This window comes from Lethenteron reissneri, chromosome 46, assembly GCF_015708825.2.
Source record: "Lethenteron reissneri isolate LAM-NWPU_2019-01 chromosome 46, ASM1570882v1, whole genome shotgun sequence".
Lineage (NCBI taxonomy): Eukaryota > Metazoa > Chordata > Hyperoartia > Petromyzontiformes > Petromyzontidae > Lethenteron > Lethenteron reissneri.
In genome coordinates, this window is record NC_083824.1 from 3,848,540 (window position 1) to 3,872,898 (window position 24,359).

General features: G+C 47.0%; 2 non-coding genes across 2 annotated transcripts; both read right to left on the reverse strand.

Annotated features, from left to right (window-relative positions):
• Positions 1 to 13,592: 13,592 nt before the first annotated feature.
• TRNAV-CAC (transfer RNA valine (anticodon CAC)) lies at positions 13,593 to 13,665 on the reverse strand. The gene has a single exon. It is a non-coding gene; the product is annotated as a tRNA-Val (tRNA).
• A 739-nt stretch (positions 13,666 to 14,404) lies between these two features.
• On the reverse strand, positions 14,405 to 14,477 carry TRNAV-CAC (transfer RNA valine (anticodon CAC)). The gene has a single exon. It is a non-coding gene; the product is annotated as a tRNA-Val (tRNA).
• Between the last annotated feature and the right edge of the window lie 9,882 nt (positions 14,478 to 24,359).

The window sequence follows — 24,359 nt, forward strand, 5'->3', positions numbered from 1 at the left end:
TGCCGAGGCCTAGATCGGAGGCAGGAGGCAGCGGTGCAGCAACCGGCACCGCAAATCGTCGCAGGTGCCCCTCCTAAACAACCTTAGCATAGGGGATGTCCCCCTAAGCGGAGCAGATAATCAAACAATAGCAGTGATATTCTTGGTTCTTTCGGTAAAGTCACGTGGAAGGGAAATAATAAAATAATAAAAAATATCAAACAATAAAATGTTCACGACGTTTCGACTGCGACACAAGCAATCATCATCAGGTGTAAAATCCACAGCAAGAAAAAATTCAAATTTTAAAATTTTCTTGCTGTGATGAATATGAATCCCTGCAGTCACGATAGCTTTCAATCAAAATAGCAGTGATGTGCTGTGCACTCTTTGCTTCTCTTGCCGTATCGCTGTTCTTCTCTGTGTGTGACTGTCTCCTTGTCTCTCTCTCTGTGTGTATTCTTGTGGCGAAATGTTAGTTACCTCTAGATTTGAAGCTTTCGTGACTGCAACGATTCATATTCTTAGGTTTTTTCGGTAAAGTCACGTAGGTAAAACATCAAAATTAATAAAAATAAAATAAAACAAAGATCACGACGTTTCGGAGGCAACACAAGTCTCCGTCATCAGGTGGGACCGTCACAGCCAGATTAGCTGCATCAAGTGAGGCAATGATTCAAGATGTAATCCCTTAAAAGCGAGTTGAGGGGGGAGGAGAGGGGGGGGGAGCTCATCAGAATGTGGTAGCCAATGAATGGAACGTATCGGGAGGGAGGGGGGGGCGGGGCCAAAAGGGTGGGCGTCGGCGTGGAAGCGATTGTGCGCAAGCGACAAACTGCTGCACGCCAAACGTTTTGGGTGACTTTACCGAAAAAACCTAAGAATATGTTAGTTACCTCGCCTGGTATACAGGACGTTGTGGGTTCAATCTCAACCCTGACGCCTGCTGTATATTTGGAGCTTGCATTTTCTCCCCGTGATCACGTGGACTTTTCTCCGGGACCTCCGGTTTTGACCTCCACATTTAGAAACTTGCGTTCAGAGTGTTTGGTTGCTATGAATTTCCACGCAATAGACCACTTTTGTTGAGCTATCATTTGTGTTAGCCAGGTTGCTTCAGAAAAAGAGCTACATGGCTCAGTGGGTCTCATCTGGTGAAACAAAACATCGTTTTCAGTAGTTTCAACGTGTCTCTCAAACACAGACACACAGACAGCGGCTGCGTCCGCCTCTCCCAGCGGTGTTGCGAAAAAGCCACTGATCGTGGCTTAAATCACTTCCCCCCGAATATTTTCCGGATCGCTTGTCGACCGAGAGTCGGTGACACGTGACTAGTCGCCAGCAGCCACAGGGAGACGTGTAAAGTGATCGGCGTTCCGGGCACGGAAATATACTCGGGGTCAAACGACCCCGAGTCAAACGAAGTCCTGGCTGTGAGCGAGCGAGCGAGCCGCGGTGGAGGAACGGAAGAGGTCAAATCCTCAGTTGGGCACGTCCAACTGAGTTGGGGGTTAGACGGGCCCAGTCGACTCGATACCGACAGGGGTAGGAACACGCGCGTGGAATCAATGCCAATAATATATTAACGCTGTGCGTCCTTCGGCGATCATACCCTGCTATATTAAATATATTCAATACAAATACTGCAACAAAAACAGCCGAGCTGATAGGACATGGCCGTGTACATCATTGAATGGGAATGCATTTTATTTTTACAGTATATAGATGCATCCAATCGATATCAATTACAGCCGAGTAAATTGTTGCGGCTGGATTTGTGCTGATTGCGTGGTGTGTGTGTGTGTGTAGTGTGCGTGTGTCGTGAATGTCGAGACACGCTAAAAGTTAATACCGCCAATGTTGTCTCAGATGGATCAGAGATATTCAAAGGGGGGCTGGGGGGGGGCACAATGGGGGAACTCGCCCCCCCCGCCTCCCCCCCGCCCCCAACCTTTGAAACCCCAATAAATGACATTTTATTGATATTTACCATGGTGAATTTGAGTATATTGATATTTGCAATGGTAAATGTTAATATATTTATATATAAATTAATAAAAACAAATTCTATTTTCTCTGCTGAGACACAAAAACCTGTGTTTATTGTATGAATTATTAACGTAGGGGGCCCTCATTAAAATCGTGAAAGTTTATCCACCGCCACCCCTCCGCCCGCTACATTGTGTGCGAGGATCGTGAATATCGGGTTGCTTTTTTGGGGGTGTTTTTTTGTCATCCCTCCATTGATTCCCAACCATTGACCGCTGCGTCCCTGCGCCGCCACTTAGCGTTATAACGACGCCGAGTACGTGTCAGGCCGGAGATTTAAAAAATATATATTTAAAGCCGCGCGGTGCCACGGGGGCAGCAGTGTTCCTGGGATCTCGATGGAAGTGCAAATTGTGAACGCGTGCCTCCCTGGGGAGTCTGCAAATAAGACGCGCGGGGATGGAAGATTCACGAGCTCCCACCTCGAGCACGGATCCCAGGGGCTGGAGTCGCGGGCTCCGTTGCGCGGTCATGATTCCTGGAATCCCACAGCAGGAGAGGGGGGGGCGGTGGAGGGGGGGGGGTCGGATGACCGCGACATGATGTGCCCGGGCGATGTGGATCATCTTGTCCCTATCCCACACCACCCCACCACCGACCGACCGACCCCCTAACGTCCCCCTTAAAAAAACTATTTCTATTTTAGCAGGTGAAATCCACTGAGCTATATAGCTGTTTTTTTCAGAAGCGACCTGGCCACAAATGATAGCTCAACAAAGTGTCCTATCATGTGGAAAGTTATAGCAGACAAATACTCTAAATGCACGTTCGTTCTAAATGTGGAGGGGAAAACCGGAGGACTCGGAGAAAAAATCCACGCGATGACGGAGAGAGAAACACGTAAACTCCGAATATGCAGGCGTCAGGGGTCGGGATGGAACTAATGACTTCCTGTATACCAGGCGAGCTCGTTAACATCTCGCCACCGTGGCGCTAACCCTTCTGTTTTTGTGCCGCACAGAGAGGATTTTTTTTGTTTAACCCTCCAGAGCTAAAACACAGAGTGATCCATTTATAGATTTGTGGTATGCATCGTATAATTTTGCGTCGAACTCGGAGCCATTTCTTACAGGATGGGTCCAATCCTCTATACGTATCGGGTATTTCACCAGCGGCGGTTCAAGCAAAGCCCGACTGCTGATGACACACTGAATGTCGCCAACTGTTGTTTGTATTAAACCGATGCTGCTGATGCAGTCCCACAAGGCTGTGCGGCCGATGGGTTGTGTCATAAATACTTTGTATTTGTATTAATTATGTGGAGAGAGAAATATGGAAATGTAGTTTTTTTATGCAAAGAGACAAATGCGGAAAGGAAGCATTAATTATTTTATTATTAACATTCTCAACAAGGACGCTTCGTGCTTTTATTGGGGCTTGCGTTTTTTAGAGAGGTACAAGCGCAGCCCTGCAATGGCTTGTTCATGCCACCGCTGGCGGAAGGATCCCTACTCGAGGGAGCAACGGAGAGCATCTCACAGAGCGTGTTTTTGGCCTACTCTTCCACGCTGACAAGACGTCCTTGTAGACATCCATGTTTATAGACCTGACAGAGATAAGATATTGGCCTTCAAAATATATTGCTATGGAAGGATACTGCTGCATCTAAACTGGACTCAAAAATTTAGATTTAAAGCTTTCGTGACTGTAGGGATTCATCTTCTTGGTTCTTTCGGTAAAGTCACGTAGAAGGGAAATAATAAAATAATACTATTTAAACACAATAAATACAATTCTCACGACGTTTCGGCCACAACACAAGCAGCCGTCCTCTTATTATTTTATTATTTCCCTTCTACGCGACTTTACCGAAAGAACCAAGAAGATGGACTCAAAAAGCCATCAACGTAGAAGTAAGAACAAGGTTGTACATAGACGAAGACACCCTGATGATGCAGGCGGTGATGAGAAGGAAACTGGCACGATTGGAACACAGACATGTAGTGGGATTGACAACAACAACAACAACAGGAACATTGAAAGTGTTCATCTTCTTGGTTCTTTCGGTAAAGTCACGTAGAAGGGAAATAATAAAATAATAATAAAAACATTTATAAATAAAACATTTTTATAAAGAATTTTTGTTTATTTTTTTTTATTTTATTATTTCCCTTCTACGTGACTTTACAGAAAGAACCAAGAAGATGAATCCCTGCAGTCACGAAAGCTTTAAATCGACATTGAAAGTGTTGTTGTTCGCAAAAAATGGAAAGAACCGGAAAGAGAGGAAGACCTCGCAGAGAACGGCTTGACGAGGACATCGCACGAGATCGGTGCCAGAAAGATGTGGCCATGACTTGAGCATCGCGGCACAAGACAGAGGAAAGTGAAAACAAATGGCGACATGTGCAATGGACACCTACCGACTATCTGCCCATGGATCGTGATGATTGTTATAAATACCGCAATGATGTCTAATGCCCCACTTATTCTGCCTTCTCAACAACCGATTGAATATCGTGAATGCGATGGCTTCGTGTCTTACAGGGGAGAGCGTTGAAATATTTAACATGTATTGGGATTCAAGTTCAAGTTTATTTATTAGGTATAGCCTACATGCAGCAGTGTGGTGTGCAGTAGGGTGGGTAGAATAATACATAGTGTAATATTACATAAATATGCAAAAATATCCTCTTGATATGCAAATTATGTTGTCAAGGCGCTCTTCCTCCTCCCTCCCAGCTTAAATAGACGCTCCAAGCCCAGGATGTGTCATTCAGACTCTGTCTTATCGACGGACCTGTTCTTCACCTGAGGACGGCTGCTTGCGTTGTGGCCGAAACGTCGTGAGAATTATTTAATTATGTTTTATTTTTATTTTTTTTATCATTTCCATTCTACGTGACTTTACCGAAAGAACCAAGAAGAGGTATAGCCCTGTGAGCCATTCGGCTCTTGAATCGGGTGCAACCGTGTAGAGGCCGTTAGAATTGAATGTTGATTTCTCTAAACATTACTCCCTATAATATTAGTGGGGTATCTGAAAACGGATCACCCTTCGTAAAATATTCACATGCACGTAAGGCCATTGTTGTCAATCCACTGCTGGATGAAGGCCTACCCATGCCGCAAGAGTCATGATGGGTTTTTTTTTCACCATACTTCACCGCGCTGGTCAGTGCGGTTGGCGGAGGCGGGTAGCATGGGCGTGGGGGGGGGGACATAAAGGTACAGTACAACAATAGGTTTTCCGAACTGCTCGTAGGTCCGCAGCAACCCTATGACAACCTGTTTGTAGATGGTGCTTGCCCAACCAGCCACTGTCCAGGCTGTCAGCTCTGCATTGCTTACGATACCTGCCAAGATCAGGCGTCCTCCAGGTGATATGGTCATATACTAGCAATATATAATAACAGCATAATAAGAATAATAATGCCGATTTAACCATCAAGAGCCTTGAGACTCTTTTCCAGAAGGGTCCTGCATTGTTGGTATGTTTGAACAATTCCACCCTGCGAGTGTTTGGCATCACGTGGGAGGAAATCCACACGATCATCATTATCATCATCACGCTCACAATCATCAACCAGTGTTATTTATCCACTGCTGGATGAAGGCTCCGCATCGTCGCCATTTCCTACCACGTCGCTCCAACGCACGAGCCGATCCCATCGCTCCGACTCCGAGGTGGTCATCCCAAGCGTGATACCTCGTTGGACTGTGATTCCATCACCAGTCTCATCCACCATCCTGCCGTTGCTGATGCGTCCGGGCCCGAGTCCACTTATCTTAACCATCTTCACGATGTCTCGACAGTTCAACACGTAGGCTTTCACGACCAATATCATCCATAATATACCCCCCAAAACCCGATATTATGGACGATGTCCCGAATTTTCCGTTTGTTTCTCTGATCCGTGCTTTGTTCTGTCTGCCATTCGGTGTTTTTCCCAGCATGCACCTCTCAATACTTATTTTAGTACTCGTTACTTTATTGTCTTGTCGCCTCATTGTCTTGTCGCCTCATTGTCTTGTCACCTCATTGTCCCAGCGTCCATCTTTTTACCGCTATTTTGTACGCTCTAAACAAAACCATCCCACCCGCGTGGATAATAGAAAAACAGTTACGCTGATAAAACACAAAAACGATCTCGACGCTGATTTGAAATTGTCTCTTTTATTGTCGCCTTCCTCAGCTCATGTGCATTTCCCGTGTGGTGAAGAACGCTTGGCCCATTTCTATCTTCCCCCCTCTTCATGGTGCAGTTGCATCGCCTGCACAATCCATCGGCTATGCCACCGGTCCCTGACGTTCCGGGTTCGATTCGTGTCTCCTCTGCATGGATTCTTTGCGATGGCGGCGAGCGCTGTTAAATAATATTCAACACAGTCGCTCCTGAGTGAGTGAGTGGGGTTGGGGGGGGGGGTTCTTTTAAAGGATTAATTCAGACGCGAAGTAAAACGAGATTTCTATCGTGTCGCTCGGCACCCGTGGCTCCGCCGCACTCGTGATTCACAGTCGTTTTTGTCCATTGCGTTGCCGAGACTGCAAACGTTCCAATCGTTGCGGCATGGCTTTCGGGAGGAGAGAGAGCCTCTGTTTTCCCCTCCGATGTTTGGCGAATGATAAGCACTTCTTTTTTTTGCACAGTATTCTCTCTTTTTGTTATTGGAGAGTTCACCCACGGCGGACGTGGAGCGATGAAATCGGCTCGTGTGTCGGCGGGCGACCGGTGAATTTTCTGTGTCGCAGGGTCGTGAGAGGTGGCGATAGTGGATTGATCATGACCGACAACGACGGTGATGAGAACAGTCAGAGAGAAGCGAGGTTTTCAGGGTTAGGCCGCATGTTGAGAATTTCTTATCTCGAGAGCTTTTGCCACGCACTACTGTGGGCATCTTCGACTACTGAAGCTCTTCAACTTTCTGAAGATGCCCGCCAGTAGTGTGTGACTCGACTTACGATCAACGGTGCCTGGAGCCGCAGACGTTCCAAACTTTTGAGCAACGAGCGGCGCCGCAAAAATACTACGTGTCAAAATTATCGAGAGGGAATCTTTCCCGGCACACCGCACCCCGTCTGTAGATTTTCCGGCACCTATCACGAAATCGCCGTGCGCCTTACGAAAGGCGCGGACGCCCGAAATTCCCAAATCATTCATCACCGTGCATCCCGGCCGGGCTCTGCTCCAGACCGGGTTAGCGGCCATGTGCCTGGACACGTTTCTCCCCTTCCTCCGGTCTGAGTCTCCCAACCCCGTATCTTGTTAGATACGCGCAAATCCCACGGGAGGTGACACGTGGCGTCGCACGGCAAGAGCCCCCCTCCTCCCCTCTTGCGCCGCCGGCTTCATTTTACACATGGCTTGTGTGGCCGTCGGTGCGTGAAGGCGGCTTAGCCGGGCGGGGGCCGGCACAGCGCCACGGTCCCGCCAGAGAGCCGAGTTCGATGCCCGCATCACGGCCAACGACACCAGCGATGAATATTTGAACCGGTCCCTGAGCCTCACCTGGCTCGACTCAGCCTCAAATGAGTACCTGGTGTGGGTGCGTTAACATCGCCACTGGGGAGATGAGGCGGCTGGGTGTGGTGCTGGCCACCCAGCCCCTCGTGTGCCGTGCCAGCCTTCATAGGTACTGTACTCGCTAACAGCACTTGCTCCAAATCTATATTAAGGCTACGACGTGGTTCTTTGTCTTTGCACGTGCACGGTTGTGTGGTTTTGTGTGAAGGAGTAGGCCAAATATCCCCCAGAGTGGCCCTCAAGAGGGAGCTCTATTTATTCATATCATTTACTTATTTATGCAGGAAAGTCCATTTTTTCAGAAGGGTCCTGCTTTTTTTTTTTTATATTTTAAGACTTTTTCAGTCATTCAAGGAGTGTTTACATGCGGGAGGAAACCTGAGCACGTGGGGGAAAAAACCCCGCAAGTGCGAGGGAGCAGAACTCTATCCCATACAGACGGAGCAGATCGAATCCCGTATTGGCCGCACCAGTCACCTGGCGAGCCAAGGCATGGCACCTCGATGCCCACAGGAAGGGACTTTCACAGCATCTGTGCGGCGATCCGTCAACCATCGCTACCGCCAAGGTGCTCGGTTACAGGCAGCCGCATGTGTAGCCACCACCGCCTCTGCTGGCTCTTCTGCCCGGGGAGACAGGAGGGAACAATTGCAAAGCACACACCACTGCGTTTAACTGCGACGAGTTAACGCTCAAGCGGTCAGGGATCTTTTTGCACAGCGTGGACTACGAAAGTCTATGAACTGCAAACTTTTTTTTTATTTTACCAGGTAAGACCCACTGAGCTATATAGTTATTTCTCAGAAGTGACTTAACACGTGGAAATGTCCAGCAGCCAAATGCTCTAAACGTACGTTGATTCTACATTTGGAGGGAAAAACTGGAGGACCCGGAGTAAAATCCACGTGACCACGGGGAGAACATGCAAACTCCAAATATAAAGGATTCAGGGTCGGGATTAAGACCACGATCTTCTGTATACGAGACGAGGTAGTTAACATCTCGCCACTGTGACGCCCGCTGACCAACTCATATGGTCACCGGCCGAGAGGGACCCTGGCTGGTTCTAATGTCATTCGGTGCTTCTGAACATTTCAACATTCTCAAAGGGAAACCCACAGAGTGACCTTGCTGCACCTGCGGAAGCCTCGCCATCACTGTGCCTTGTTATTGTTTTCGCCCAGTGATGTTCCTGTTGTGTTGTGACGACGACGTCATAATTCAGAACTCGAGATCACATGATGCCACAACTATCACCTCAATGAGCACGAGGAGAGCTGGGATGCTGTTAACGCCTGATGACGTCACGTAACGCTGTCAAGATGTTGCCTGCTTTTCAACATTCCTCCGTTTTGCTTAAGCAACTAATGAATTGGCATATTTGCCCACGATGTGACAATTAAATTTGATTGGCTCTATCGGGTTGCTGAGGGGAAATTGACATTGTACCTCAACAAACGAATTATAATAATGATCAATCATAATATTGGTCATGAAAACCTGCAGATAAAATTGATAATGATGGTGACAATTATGATGATGACAATGATGATGACAACAATGATTATGAAGACAATGTTTATGACGACGACGACGATGATGATTAGGGATGATGTTATATGTATGTTGAACTTCTTTCGCGCATCAACTGGCTGCTGGTCAGTCAGCAGAGACACATTCATTTCAGCCTGAGATTTACATCTAATCGGTGGGTTCATTTGTGAGCTTGTTTAAATTATGCGTGCTAAAGGATTTATTTGGGAGCTCGTTTTAATTATATGGACTAAAGAATATTAAACGTGATTATTTTTTACTATGCAATGCACACTCAGAATGGGGCTGTTTTAACGCGGACGTTATTCAAGGCAGGGCAGTCACAGCCCCAAAAATATACGCGTGTGAGTGTGCACACAGTGGAGACAAATATTCATAATTTCCGCTTAGAAGGTTAAAAGGATCAACCATAAAATAAAATGCTCTTGTAATTCCGCTGTCTTAATGGACTAATTTGCTTTAATGCATTTTGCGTGCACACAAAGCCAACAGTAGCGGTTTGTCTCCGGCCATTTTTCGGGAAGATATTTCGGTCATTTCCTCTCTGTGAGATGCTCGCGAGGATTCTGTCCGGCTAAAAACCCCAAAAAGATCGCAAAGATACGAAGTCTATTCTTTCCCCCCGCCCCCCGCCGCCCCGCCTCTCCCCGAGGAGTAAGAGGTTACGTGAGCGATTTCTGAAAATGAAGGCAATTTGTTTTAGCGGTTCGGATTGGGTGAACGTGGCCTCGTCTCGTGCCGGCTACGGCGGTTAGCGTCCATAATTGTAGCTTATCGCGGGCACTTTACGCAACACAATAACGGCCTCACTGCGCCCGCGCGCGACGTACTTTGGGTGGCGTGGGTCGAATTTATTCAAACGAGCGACACCGATTTACTGAAATTATACATATAAGCACATGGCGTGTCATTAAGGGCCAGTAGCGAGCTTGGCTGGTAAAGCAACAGGTTCGCCATTCGCAAGGTTGTGTGATCAATCCCCTGCCACGACTTGGCTCAAAATCATCATTATTACCAGCGCCCCTGACGCTACGATGACGTGGAGTGAACATGCACAGTGTACCCACTGGGCAGCCAGAAGGTGGTGGCACAGGCCTGTAATCTGCAACTGTGGAGCCAGGGAAGGTTGGTGGATCTCTAAAATGATGCAAAACTCCGATTTAAAGCTTTCGTGACTGCAGGGATTCATCTTCTTGGTTCTTTCGGTAAATTCACGTAGAAGGGAAATAATAAAATAATAAAAATGAAACATAATAAAATACAATTCTCACGACGTTTCGGCCACAACGCCAGCAGCCGTCCTCAGGTGAAAAACAGGGCGGTCGGAAAGACAGCGTCATTCGGACGCTGTCTTATTTTTTATTATTATTATTATTTTATTTCCCTTCTACGTGACTTTACCGAAAGAACCAAGAAGATGCAAAACTCGCTTCCTGTGGGCACCCAGGAGGTGTCATATCCTGGCTCACCAGAATATGACGGTGCAGCAAAGTGCAGACAACATCAGTTTCATGCGTATGGGATAAAGTGTTTCCCCACGCACATGTGGGTATTTCCCCAGTGCCCCAGTTTCCTCCCACGTGTATAAGCAGTCACTCATTGGCCGATAACACCTTAATATATAATAACACCTTAATATATAGAAGGCCGCAGGGCTTGGGGGGAAATTTTCCATCAGCTCGGCAAGCATGCGGCCTGCCCTTCCTGCTTATCTTTGGTTCCTCGTGCCTCTGAGTCAATGTCTCTGTTGAGAGTGACACAATGTTTTTGGTGATGTAAGTTGATCGTGTTGTGTGGGTAATTCGACGCCTTACTAGAATGCCCCATGTGCAGCTTCACGTTGCTTTGCAAGAGGTCGCCGGTGTGAATTGGCTAATTTTCTTGATTTAAACTATAGCGAAGTGGAGAGGGATATATAGAGGGCTGTGGTGTGGAGTTGGTGTGGTATGCGCAAGTGAAACCCGGGTGGACGTTGTGAGAAAACGAAATGAATAGATTAAATGTGATTGGGATGTGGGGTTACAGGAGAAAGGAAACAGCTGGTGCTATAGAAATATGAGAGAAGGGTTGCTGAGAGAGGAAGTGCTGGGCAATCTGATCAGGAAGGTGCGTATGAGCAGTGCCACGAAACAAGCAACCTCGGTCAGATTTTCATAATCATGCTAATCGTACATATAGGGTGTAATTTTGAAGGCAATTACCTATAGTGTGAGAAAATATTGTATTTTATGGAAAAGGCCATGGTTGGACTTGCATGAACCTTAACTCACCATTCCAGGCTGGATATAACGTCTGACGCCATAGTAGTTCATGCGCATTTCTCCCTTATCAAGAAAGGTGGACACATTTTTTTTATATTTGAATTATTACAGTGCTAATTTGGTGGTGCACGGCACTCAAGTCGGGTAATAAGCCACTTCACGATTTTTCGAATGATTGCCCACATCTGTAGAGTGTCCCTAACATGCAGCGCAAAATCATGGAATTTTCCCTCCCACGCAAGATCCTATCACAAGTGGATCCCCTGGTGTAATTGTGATGATGAATGCGCAGGGGACAAGGGGCAGTTGAAGGGAAAGGGGAAGAGGTCGGAGGCAGATAAGTGGGTGGAACAACATTAACATTTGTAAAAGAGATGCTGATGACCACATGATGGCGAGGATTTGTCTTAGACATCACCCCTCTAATTATGAGGATCACACATCACACTGATTCAGTGGCTCTCGTCGTTTTTAGAATGGTGCACCCCTCCCCCACACCCATCAACACCACTGGTCCCTAGCATTTAACCCAGCAATAGATAGATAATGGCTGCTGATGATGAAGTGAGCACATTGGTAGATGGAGTTAGCGTCAAGTATTTCGAAACACGTGTTTAGAATATTTGGCTGCTATACATTTCCACGTCATGAGCCACTTCATTGAGCGATCATTTCTGACCACATCGCTTCTGAAAAATAACCATATAGTTCAGTGGGCCTTACCTGGTACATGTTTTGTTATATGGTTAATAATAATAAAGATTAGTTTTCTATCGCGCCATAAAAATGACAAGCCTTTTCCAAGGGCACAGAACAAGCAATGACGAAACAATTCAACACGTTCTTATAAGATGATGCTGCTGCTGCATCGACAGTGATGCACGGAGCACAGCAACCAACAAAACACTCAACACGTCCACCAACAACACCGTGGTCATAACAGACACAATATTTATAATAGGTGACATTTTGGGCAATGTCCCGTCTTCGTAGTACATTTTCAAAAACGTTATTATTATGATTCCATTGCAATGAGAAAGAGGTGGCGCCACTAACGGCTGGTGAATATGTACGTTTTGAGTGAGATTTGAACACAGCTTTCACAATAAGTCATCGAAACGCCTCCTTGTGAGTAGACGAACACAGAAGACTTTGATCGTCTGTGAAGATCACGGGCCGCAACCCTCAATCGCATCATCCGCTCACAAACCATGGCAGCAGACAAATGGAAAATGAAAAACTCTCCGGTCAGTGTGCGATCGTGGTCGCCAAGAATAGAACCATGGAACTTTTTGCCACTCAATTCCCGATGCAAAAATACAAAGGAGGAGGAGGAGGCATCGTCGCAGCGATACGCTGAGCTACTCCTCATGAAATAATCGGGCACAACCACCTCATGGATCACAGCGGCAGCAACGGCAGCATCTCGACACATTAGTGTTCCGATTTAAAGCTTTCGTGACTGCAGGGATTCATCTTCTTGGTTCTTTCGGTAAAGTCACGTAGAAGGGAAGTAATAAAATAATAAAAATGAAAACATATTAGAATAATATAATGAAATATGATTTTATTATGTTTTATTTTTATTATTTATTACTTCCCTTCTACGTGACTTTACCGAAAGAACCAAGAAGACATTAGTGTTCTTCACTCATTTTCAGGAGGGGAGCACTTTCGCCAATAAGACATCATCAGTGGTGAGGGCCGCCACACGTTTGAAACCATTGGGGGGGTTGACAGGACGTCAGGGGCCCCACGAAAGGCCACCAGGGGCCGTCAGTTGCCCGCGGGCCTTGCGATGAAGAACACTTCCTGAACATCAACATCAGCCATCTCACAATCGCATCACTGCCGTGTCTCTCGCCGCATGCTTCACTATAGCGACCTCTCGTGGCAGGCTACGTCCTAGGCACCAAGATTTTGTGGCGTGTTCCAAAGGCATCCATCCTCCCAGTTGTGGTTCATATAACGTTCAGTGTATCATCATGTACGGAACAAACACTGATATACTCTACATGAAACACGTTACAGTTACTACAGAACTGTGCTTAGGAAGGGTCAGTGTCGATACATTGCGTAATATATATTTTTTTCTGAAGTCCAGCTTGTGAACGCAAATGCGTTATTATGAATGAGCAGTAAGCTTTGTTATAATTTAACATCAAGTGTGGATGTGATTACGTGCGGTTCAAAATATTGCCATGTGTTGTTGACTTTTATGTTTACACGTCTTTATAATTAAGATAAATAATTGTAAGAAAATAAAATATTTGGAAAAATAAAGTGTTTCCGCCCGGTTTCGAACCGGGGACCTTTCGCGTGTGAGGCGAACGTGATAACCACTACACTACGGAAACTCGCCATGAGAAGGGAATCTAAATGATCGGTTTTAATCTTGGTAATATTGGAAGGGGGCGTCCACAAATGACGTCGCGCGATTTTGGACGATTTTTGACCCCCCCCTCAACTATGACGTCACAAAGCTCTGCCCCCCCCCCCCCCAAAATAAAACTTGCTTCAAATCGCTTTTAACTATTGTCATTGTAGTGCGTATTTAATGTGGCGCTGCACTCTGATGTTGTAGGAGAAAACATTTATTAAAAAGTTTATTTAATTAAGTAGAACGCGTTGTCTATATTTATTTAAAGTTGCGCATTTTGATGTGACGTCATATTTCTCACCCCCCCCCCTCGTCACACATCGTCACTAATGTCTGACCCCCCCCCCCCCTCTAGGTGCGTGACGTCATTTATGGACGGCCCCTAAGGCAGCTCTCTCACCATAATTTGTGATCATAAGCATCTTTTTCCGTTCAGTGTATAAGCATGTACGGAATAAAAGACTGATATTACTGTGTCGGTGTTAATAAATTGCACAACAAGTTTTTTTTTAAGTTAAACTTGTTCGTTATTATGACTTTACCGAAAGAACCAACGAGTAGTCACGAAAACTTAAAATCTAGCTTATGAATGAGCAGTAAGCGTTGTTAAAATTTTACATCACGCCATGCGGATGTGATTCAATGCGTGCGTTTCTAAAACATTAGCATTTCTTCTCGAGTTTTATTTAGAAGATAAATAAAAAAATTTTTTTAAATGTTTCCGCCCGGTTTCGAACCGGGGACCTTTCGCGTGTGAGGCGAACGTGATAACCACTACACTACGGAAACGCGCCATGAGAGAGCCACCTCGAGATGGCCTGTTATCATCGATACTGGATAACATTGGAGGGTCAATAGGTCAATAATGGATCACGCTACATTTTTCGATTTAAAGCTTTGGTGACTGCAGGGATTCATATTCTTTGTTCTATCGGTATAGTCACGTAGAAGGGAGATAATAAAAGAATAAAAAATAAAACATAATAAAATTAACGTCGTGAGAATTTTATTTTATTGGTTTATTTTATTTATTTTATTATTTCCCTTCTACGTGATTTTACCGAAAGAACCAAGAATATGACTACGCAACATGTTTATTTACAGTACATGTAGAGACAGAATGGAGTGCTGATTATATTTGACGTTTTATCCATGGCAGCGCGTTTGTGTTGACGGGCATTGCTTTGTTTTTGTATTGAGCGGGTGGTGGGGGGGGGGGTCCCATCGTTTTTATGAAGCCCTCTTACCAGTCTTCTTATTCGTATGGATTAAAAGCAGCAGATGAAAGGTGTCATTTTCGATGTTGTTATCCCACTCAATTGTCTGTTCAGAAGCAGAGTGGATCTCGTCCATTAAAGAAGTGAAGCCATCGACCGGCGGAGTGTTTCACGACGCCGTTCGATGGCTTTGGCATTGGTGGCCGCAACTTCGCAGGCTGCCCGATCTTTGAACGTCGCCGTCGTTTGTGCATCGGGTGGCCGCCATCGGCCGTGATTGGGCTGGTGGTCGACCACTGTCGGGCGTGGAGGGTTCAACCCGGGAGGTTCGACGGGGCAGGGTCCGTCGTGCGAGATGGTGACTTGTCCTAGTTTACACAACAAAGACTCATTCCTAACAGCGTGCTTCAGCCGCACCGAACCTCACAAAAAAAATTATATTCAGGGCCTACCTTGGCTCCTCCCACCCTCAACCAGTATATATACAAATACTGTTTCTTGGTATTTCTCTCACTTGATACAGCTATCGTGCTGTGACGGTCCCACCTGAAGACGGAAGCTTGTGTTGCCTCCGAAACGTCGTGATTTCATTTTTATTTTACTTTTATTAATTTTAATGTTTTACCTACGTGACTTTACCGAAAAAATCTAAGAATATGAATCCTTGCAGTCACGAAAGCTTCAAATCTAGAATTGTCCAGACTCGCCTGCATCTCACGCCCTCATTTGTGGCGTGGCGAGATGCCGCCGCTGCTGCTGTCGCTGTGATCCAGGAGGGGTGCCGTGAATTTGGGCGAACGGACGGCGCTGGGTCCACGAGATTGTGTTTTGTTCAAGGCCGTAACCTCCACATACATACAAGGCAAAGTTGTGAATGTGCGTCTGTTCAAAATGTTTCGCGTACTTCCCGACACGCAACAAACTGGACATTTTCCATGTGGGTACTTTCCAGACTGTACACCATGCAAACATTATTAAAATACACTTTTGGTTTTTTTTGGGGGGGGGAGCTCATTAATGCATATATTTTTTGCACGGCAAGTGAGCTGTGACGTCAAATTTGCCACGTGACCCGCACATGTTCAAAATGCCCCCCCCCAATATATTGCTATAAAAATAATTGCTATGCTATGTAAATAAAAACAACTATTTGTTAAACCTTGGCCACAATATCTGGACTTGTCTTCGTATAAATCAATGCACATATTTCTGTTTATATGATTGTGGTTATGGTTGTACTTTATTAATCCCTAATCTCTGCCATTACATACAATGAAACAAGAGAAGGTAAAAAAAAGTTAAAACAGAGCAATGTAATACAAACCACTATTAGATATTATTGTAAAAATAAATAAAAAGTCCATCCCATGTGTCCGTGAATTTTTATTTTATTTTATGCAGGAAATAAGTTTTCAAATGTAGATATATTTCTGGGTTAGGACCCCCAGACAGCCTGGAAGATTTGGTCCCCCCCAATGTTGACTCCATGGCTACGGCCTTGGTTTTGTTGGTTACTCCCGGACGGATTTGCGGCGCAGCGATGTTGGGGTGAGCACTGGGGTCGACTTTTAGCGTGTGCCACACCGGATCGCACGCGTCGCGGTGTTCAGTTGCGTGTTGATTACTCAGTCGAGTGTGAACGCTACGGGTGAGCAATGTTCTGCCGTCGAACGCACGAGGGCGAGCGTCGCTTGTGACCCACGAGTGTTTGTTTGACAAGCCTGACTTTTAATTTTGATTTAAAGCTTTCGTGACTGCAGGGATTCATATTCTTGGTTCTTTCGGTAAAGTCACGTAGAAAGGGAAATAATAAAATAATATTAATATAAAACAATAAAAATTCTCACACCTGATGATGATTGCTTATGTTGCGGTCGAAACGTCGTGAGAATTTTTATTGTTTTATATTCATATTATTTTATTAAGCCTGACTTTGCTGATGAGCCCCAGAAGGTTGAAACCGGTCCAGAGCCTGCCTGCTTACTACTTAAACGCTGCTTTGAACATATTGATATGGAAAGCCAATATAGTTTGATGTTACACTAAATGTGTTTTATTTATACTGTTGGTATGAATAGGAAATTGAGATCTACTTATATTTTCTTTGTCCGTATGGCTCAACGGGAACACACGGCGCGTTATGTATGTGGATTGAGTCCTAAATACAGTGAGACGACCCCAGTTCGGCTCCCACACCACGGCGACCAGCTGACCAAAGTGGTGAAGTATGGTCAACCAGCTCCCACGACCCCCACATGGGGTGGGGAGGCACTCATCCAGCAGTGGATTGCAATTTCGGCAGCGGTGCCTGTGAATGCGTTCCTGGGCATATGCCCGTGTCGCTGGCTCGTCTGCAAGGTTGCGGCCACAGCTCTGTCGAGATGTAATACTTGACGTGGTGTGCCGGGCGCGGATTTTACTTCCCAGCGTCACGGCCAACACCAGCGACGATTATATCTGAACCCTTTCTGGGCCTCCCCTAGGTCGACTTAGCCTCGAATGAGGACCTGCTGCGGTGTGTGGAGATCGCCACCGGGGAGACAAAGGCGGCCGGGCGTGGTGCCGGACGTGGTGTTTGGCCATCCACCCCCTCGTGTGCCGTGCCGGCTTTCGTAGGTTCTACTCCCTAACAGCAACTTTCTCCCCAACAAGTCTGTTCAGTAAAGTCACGTAGAATGGAAGTAATAAAATAATAAAAATTAAACATAATAAAATAATTCCCACAACGCAAGCAGCCGTCCTCAGGTGAAAAACAGGTCTGTCGAGAAGACAGAGTCTGAATGACTTTACCGAAAGAACCATGAAGATGAATCCCTGCAGTCACGAAAGCTTTAAATCAAAATTTAAGTCTGTTCAGGCTATAGGGGGGGGGGGGGGGGTAATCTTAGTGCTGGAGGCTGTTTGTGGTAGTTACCACCAGAGGACGCTGTCGCTCACGCAGCGCCACCGCCTCGCGTCTCTTGGATAAGCGTGTGTGTGTGTGAAGCGTTATAGCACGCGGCTTACATAACACATCAGACTGATTTACACCACACACACACAACTTACACACAGCGTCCAACATACACAGCGAATTCAACACGTACAAGCACACGCAGAGTGCACGCAATGTACAACACGTTAATATGCACGAGGCATAAAAACACAACGTATACAACAAAAACTGCACAGCATAGACAACACAGACGCATACACAGCACACAACATTAACAGTGTATAACAGCAAACAGTAGCTAGAAACTGGCGAATACATGCTTTAATGCTACTGAACCTTTCACGTTAATTTGTCGATGAATTGTTCATTTGCTCTTGTTCAATGTTTACACACAAGACTTGATCTTTCACACGCGCTCATGAAATTACGATAATTATTATTATTCTTTTTAATCCACGTCAACCCCAAAAAGTTCAAAATCGGCGAAGACCCCGACTGAACAACCTTTGGGAACTCCAAGAAACCGAGGCAAAACAACGTTGGACAGGCAAAATGGAGCGAACGAAAGAAGGCGTGGGTTGCGGGAGGGAGTTCTAAACGAGTTCAAGTTCAATTATTAGGTATAGCCCTGTGAGCCATTCGGCTCTTGAATCAGGTGCAACCGCAACAAACAAAAAACATGAACAAGAATACATCTTATAGTGACGATCTGCAAACAGAAAATCCAAGAAAAGACAGCAAAATATTGCAGAAAAAGCACCGTACGCCAACACTGTGAGCAAAAATCCCAGTGGGATGCAAGCAAACAACAACAACTACAAGACAACTTAGATTAAGACCATCAGTGTAACTCTATACTACAACAAACAAACATGGCCAAACCAAAAAACTTTTCGAAAATCACCAAAATAAAGCCATTAAAGCAATGAAACAGTGGTCATAGGAACTGTGACCGAATTTTCACAATAATCGACGTCAACAACATGTACTACCAAACTCTGAGTTTGCGTAGCAGCAACAGGCTCATGCATACCACCGAGTGAACTCCCATGTGTACGGGATAAAGTGTTGCCCCCTCGCACGTGTGAGTTTACCTGGCGTGTGCCGTTTTTCACCCACTCGTAAACTCTCATGAATTGGCAGGTAACATTTCGTGTGTAGTGGATCGCAGAGCTTGGGGGGAGGAGGGATTTTGGGACCGGCTCACTGCGTGGTTGGCAGGATGATTGAGGATAGAGGGTACAGGACTCCGCGGGCAGCGGAGGATTTTGAGCGGAGTGACCTCCCATTGGGTGATTACACTGCAAAGCGATAGTTCATATGCTAGTTTTTAAATGACAGCAATAACTCCCTCCAGCATTTTTACTCACACTATGACGCATACGCTTGTAGCTGTGGCCAGTAAAATATCTTCTGATTTCAGACACTCCAGTGTAATTACTTCCTGGGGCCCATGCACCCAGGTATTGGCAGTGCAAAAGTCAGGTTGTTCCCATGCTGCAATAATCGCTGGGTGGTGCCCATTTCCATTGGTGGTCCTGAGTGAGTCATGGGAAATATAGGTTCTGATGGCAGGAATCACTGCCAGTTTTGGGCTAGATGATGCATTATACGATGTACTTTGTTGAAGCCAATGTCGATGAATGTACGAGAGCAACTCTGCGGACATGTGTGGCGCCATTCGTTAAAGTTATTGGGCTTGGGCAGGACACATCGCTGGAGTAGATGATGACCGGTGGTCGAGACTAATGACGGAGTGGCAGCCGAAAAAAAGGAGGGGCTCACACCCAAGGCAAAGCTTACTGCACAGATAGGCCATTGAGATCAGCTCGTGTGTAGGCGCGAGATGGATCATTGCATTTGTTGACCGTGAGGGAATGGGGTGGCTTGTGGACGCTTGCTTCATGCAGCAGCGAATAGAGATTGTGGCCGAGGACCACGTTGCACTGGGAGAGGCCTGCAAGAGTGCCTGTAAGTGTGTGCTGCGGAAGTGAACAAGGCTGGCATGGAGCCGTGGACCGCTGTCTCGCCGCTGTAAATGGGACACCCACCCACCCCCCAAACCATCCGTGACTGATCGTCAAGGAGCCCAGACTGTCGTGCGTGGTTGGCACGCGCCGGTATCCATATCGGTGCGGGAGAGAGGAGCGAGAGGAGGAAGGCTACAGGAGCGCTCACCGAAGCCAAGCTGCTGCAGAAATACATTGCATCAGCACGCACACACGCTAGCCCACTCACAACAGCGATACACATGCAGCCGATGCACTTCGAATATGATTACCTTGGCTCTTTAATACAGGGAGTGGGCAACAAAGGCTGTTCCTCCTGCAGCAAGCGGAGGTCTCGTCGGCGCAACGCAACCGTTATTCGGTCTGTCCAGGCAGACTGGAATGGGCCATCTCGAAACACATGTGGCAGATCGATCTGCTCACTGTAAGTGGAGTCTGGAGCTGCTGTGCTGTGCTGTGCGTGCGTGCGCGAGGGAGTGAGCACGCCCTTCCGCCAGAGAACCTCCGACGCGTCGTTCCAGGCTGGGTGATGGGGAGATATCACGGGTGTCATTCCTGGTGCGGAGAAGCACTGCTGCGGTACCAGGGGACGTTGATTCGCTATCCGTGTTCTATGCGAAGGCTTTTTTTTTGCTGGATCGCAAACTTGGCAACGACGCTCATCGCTTTGTCGCATCGGCGTTGCATAAGCCCGGTCTTTTTACGCGAATAAAAATCACCTTCGCGGGACATTCACTGACACACGGGGCCCTTCGCACTCTGCGAGACATCGATTCTCTGTCTCGTGCCGTGACACCAATGGCACAATTGGAATACATCGATTTTGTTTTAAATTAATTAAAACAGCTTTTTTTCGATTTAAAGCTTTCGTGACTGCAGGGATTCATCTTCTTAGTTCTTTCGGTAAAGTCACGTAGAAGGGAAATAATAAAATAATAAAAATAAAACAACCAAATAATTTTATTATATTTTATTATTATTTTATTATATAAAATTATAATACGAGCTGATCTCAAATAAAATAATAATAAAATAACATATTTTTAAATAATTTTATTATGTTTAATTTATTTTATTTTATTATTTCCCTTCTACGTGACTTTACCGAAAGAACCAATAAGATAAAACAGCTTTGCTTATTCGAGATATTGCGTATGCCTTACGTACTATCCCCCAGCTACAGCTCCTCCATGCAGCAGACGCGGACCCTCACCTGCTTGACGTCTGCGCCGTTTTCTCGGCCTTGTTCCCACGCCCCCCCCCCCCCCCCACTTGTAAAACGATGACACAGCCCGTGGTGATGGTGCTGGGTGTTTACGGAGGAGATGGAACGAGCGGCCGCAGAGTCGCTGACCCCGTGGGCCCCTCTTGGCTCAGCGAGCCATGCCCAGAAATATCAGCGCTCCTGAAAATAGCGTCACGGTCGAGAAATAGCCGACTTACAGCGAGTCGGCTAGGGGTTAGGGTTAGGCTTAGGGTCAGCATATAGAGCATAAAGCTAAGGGTATGCTTAGATTAACGGTAAAAAACGGGGTATGCGTCATGTTGGTTATTAAACCGATTCACCGATCGTGGGTGATTGTAGTTTCGTCGATATGAAGAGCTGGAATCTATACTCTTTGGTTCTTTCGGTAAAGTCACGTAGTGACGACCGCTTGTGTTGCGATCGAAACGTCGTGATTTGTTTTATTTTATTTCTACCCACGTGACTTTACCGTAAGAACCAAAGAGTATGAATTCCTGCAGTCACGAAAGCTTCAAATCAAGGTGGAATCTGTCCGCAACAATTCAGCGGCACGTGGTACGTCGTGTTGTTACAGCTTCTGCGACTGCTCGACAGATTTGAGTATAGTATTTGTTTTGGTGTATTGTCCGTACCGACCTTTGTCGCTCCACTGCTGGATGATAGCCTCCCCATGCCTTTCGGTCATGAGGGTTGCATAACGATACTTTACTGGTAGGAACCTCCTGGTTCCACCAGCCCACAGGGGATTATTGTGTCCGTCGTGCAGGGAGGGCCTGGGTGGGGAGGGGAGGGTGGGGAGGGGCTGGGTGGGGAGGGTGGGGCTGGGTGGGGAGGGGAGGGGCTGGGTGGGGAGGGTTGGGAGGGGCTGGGTGGGGAGGGTGGGGCTGGGTGGGGGGTGGGAGGGGTGGGGCTGGGTGGGGAGGGGCTGGTCACCCCGTGGTGCCCTTATAAAACTCAACGTTTTACCTACTCACGCCGGCTTGTGCCCGCCTTCACAGTCGGCCATATTTGCGGAATACACCACGCCGCCGTTGACCTTGGCCATTGACCGAGCAACCCAACGTTCCTACCAGCTCCCTCCGCAGGAGGAATGTGTTACTGTGCTGGTCAATACGGTGTTGGTAAACAGGGCTGCCCAGGACCAGTTCAGATATCGCTCGCCACTGATGTAAGCCGGGGCTTGGAATCCAACTCATCGACAACCACATCATCATAATCTCACGACGCTTGTCCATTCTGGTCAGGTTGCTCAGTGAGCAGAGCGAGCGGCTCGCAATTTAAAGGTTGTGACTTCAAATCCTGGCTGGGATTTTAACTCGCATCATTCAACCTCGGTCGGCAAAAATGAATGTCACTCTGTGGGAAAGTCAACGGTGGATGTCCAATGACTAGACTCACCCCTGGCATCAGCATGAGGAATTTCCACCAGTGGTCGAGGCCTGTAAACTGAGGGTGAGCACCGCCTCAATGCTCATTTGAGCAGGAAATCACTTTCAATGTCATCAAAGAATCCACTTTCAAGCGTCCTCATCTGAGACAGAAAACCCCCGAGGTTGAGTGGTGGAGCCTTATTAACCCGGAGCCGCGAGCCACCATTCGTGCAAGTGAGCCATTCTAGGTTCAATATTTTATGCATTTCATTTGAGAGACGCAATTGTTTTTACGTGCGCGCAGGCTTTAATTAATAATTGACCAATGGCCTATTCTGCCTGTGCCTGCCCCCGAAGACAGACATTATTTACACAAGCCTGAGCTTGTATGCTACGTTTCTATAGCTTGCATTAGAAACCGGACCCAAGCCGTGCTCGACCGTTCTCGATATGACCCCAAGTTTATCCCTGCCACTCCCTTTCCTTACCAGCAATCGTATTCCACGCTATCGCAAGCAAAAATCGTGTTTTATTCAATGCATAATAATCCACCCGTATTTTTTCTGAGGTTGATCTACTTTTCACAACGCGCGGCTTCTGTGCGTTAGCGCCTCTAACATCACGACTTTGTGTTTGGCGGCTCAGGCAACGCTGTGGCTATCGAGTGTGCAGGCGGTGCAACTGCGTCAGGGGCCCGTAGGCCAGAGGCGTCCCAGGCGCCAGGCTTCGAAGGAAAAGGGGTGGAAGGTTGAGAGGCGAGCACCTAACAGAGTGGCACCCATTGCATCCCTTGCACCGAGGCCCATACCAGCCCCGCTGCGACACTGGGGCTGGGCCCACTTGCCCGACTGATGGAATAGGCCAGCTCGCCACAAAGCGACTGCGGGAACGCGGCATGAGACTTTAGCGGGCCCTCTGTGGTTTTCCGCGCCCTCTGCATGGTACCTGTTAATCACAGCGTGCAAGTGTGGAGGCAGCACGCGCTATTACGCACAGCACTCTATTAATCAGCGTGCACCATCAAATATGCATGATGCTAATTCACCCTTTTCTTGGTGGGAGAAAACCCCACTCTGCTCGCGCTTTCCATGGTGGCCGCCAGTTCCACCGTATTCCAGTAAACTCGCCGAGTCTTGGCTGTGCATTCATTTAAAATCCAGCCTCGACATTTCCGGGGAGTTTTTCATTGTTTTTCACCCTCTAAAATGTTTAGCGCAGTGTGCCGTATTTCACGCTTGACAAAAAAAAATCCACCAAAAAAAACCCCCTGTAGCTCCACGAAGGCATTGGGTTTCCAAATCGGATCGCTGCACTTGCATGCGTTTGTCTTTGTTGTGCCGTGTGTGTGCATTTGTGCAGCGGTTAGCGCGCTGGGTATCCCTTAGGTCGACTCAGCCTCAAATGAGTACCTGGTGTGGTGTCTCTATACATCGCCACTAGGGAGACAAAGGCGGCCGGTCGTAGTGATGCCCACCCACTCCCTCGCGTGCCATGCCAGCCTTCATAGGTGCTCGCTAATTGCATTTGCCCCAAAACTTTGTTAAAAGCTATCAGGGGAATCTTTGTTTTTCATCTTTGTTGAACGAGTATTGACTTGCGTATGCCCATGTGTATTAAACGCGTCGTGGGGAGCGGTGGCGTAGTAGTTAGTGCATTGTGCTGGCAACCAGAGTTTGATTAGTCACTCACGGCCAACATCTATGATGAATATCTGAACCGGTCATGGGCTTCCCCTATGCCGACTCAGCCATAAATACGCACCTGGTGCATTTGTGCAAACACTGCCACTGGGGATACAAAGGTGGCTGGGTGTGGTGCTGGCCAAATGACCCCCTCGTGCGCCGTACCGCTCTCAATTGGAGCTCGCTCCCAAGCACTCGCCACAACAACCGGT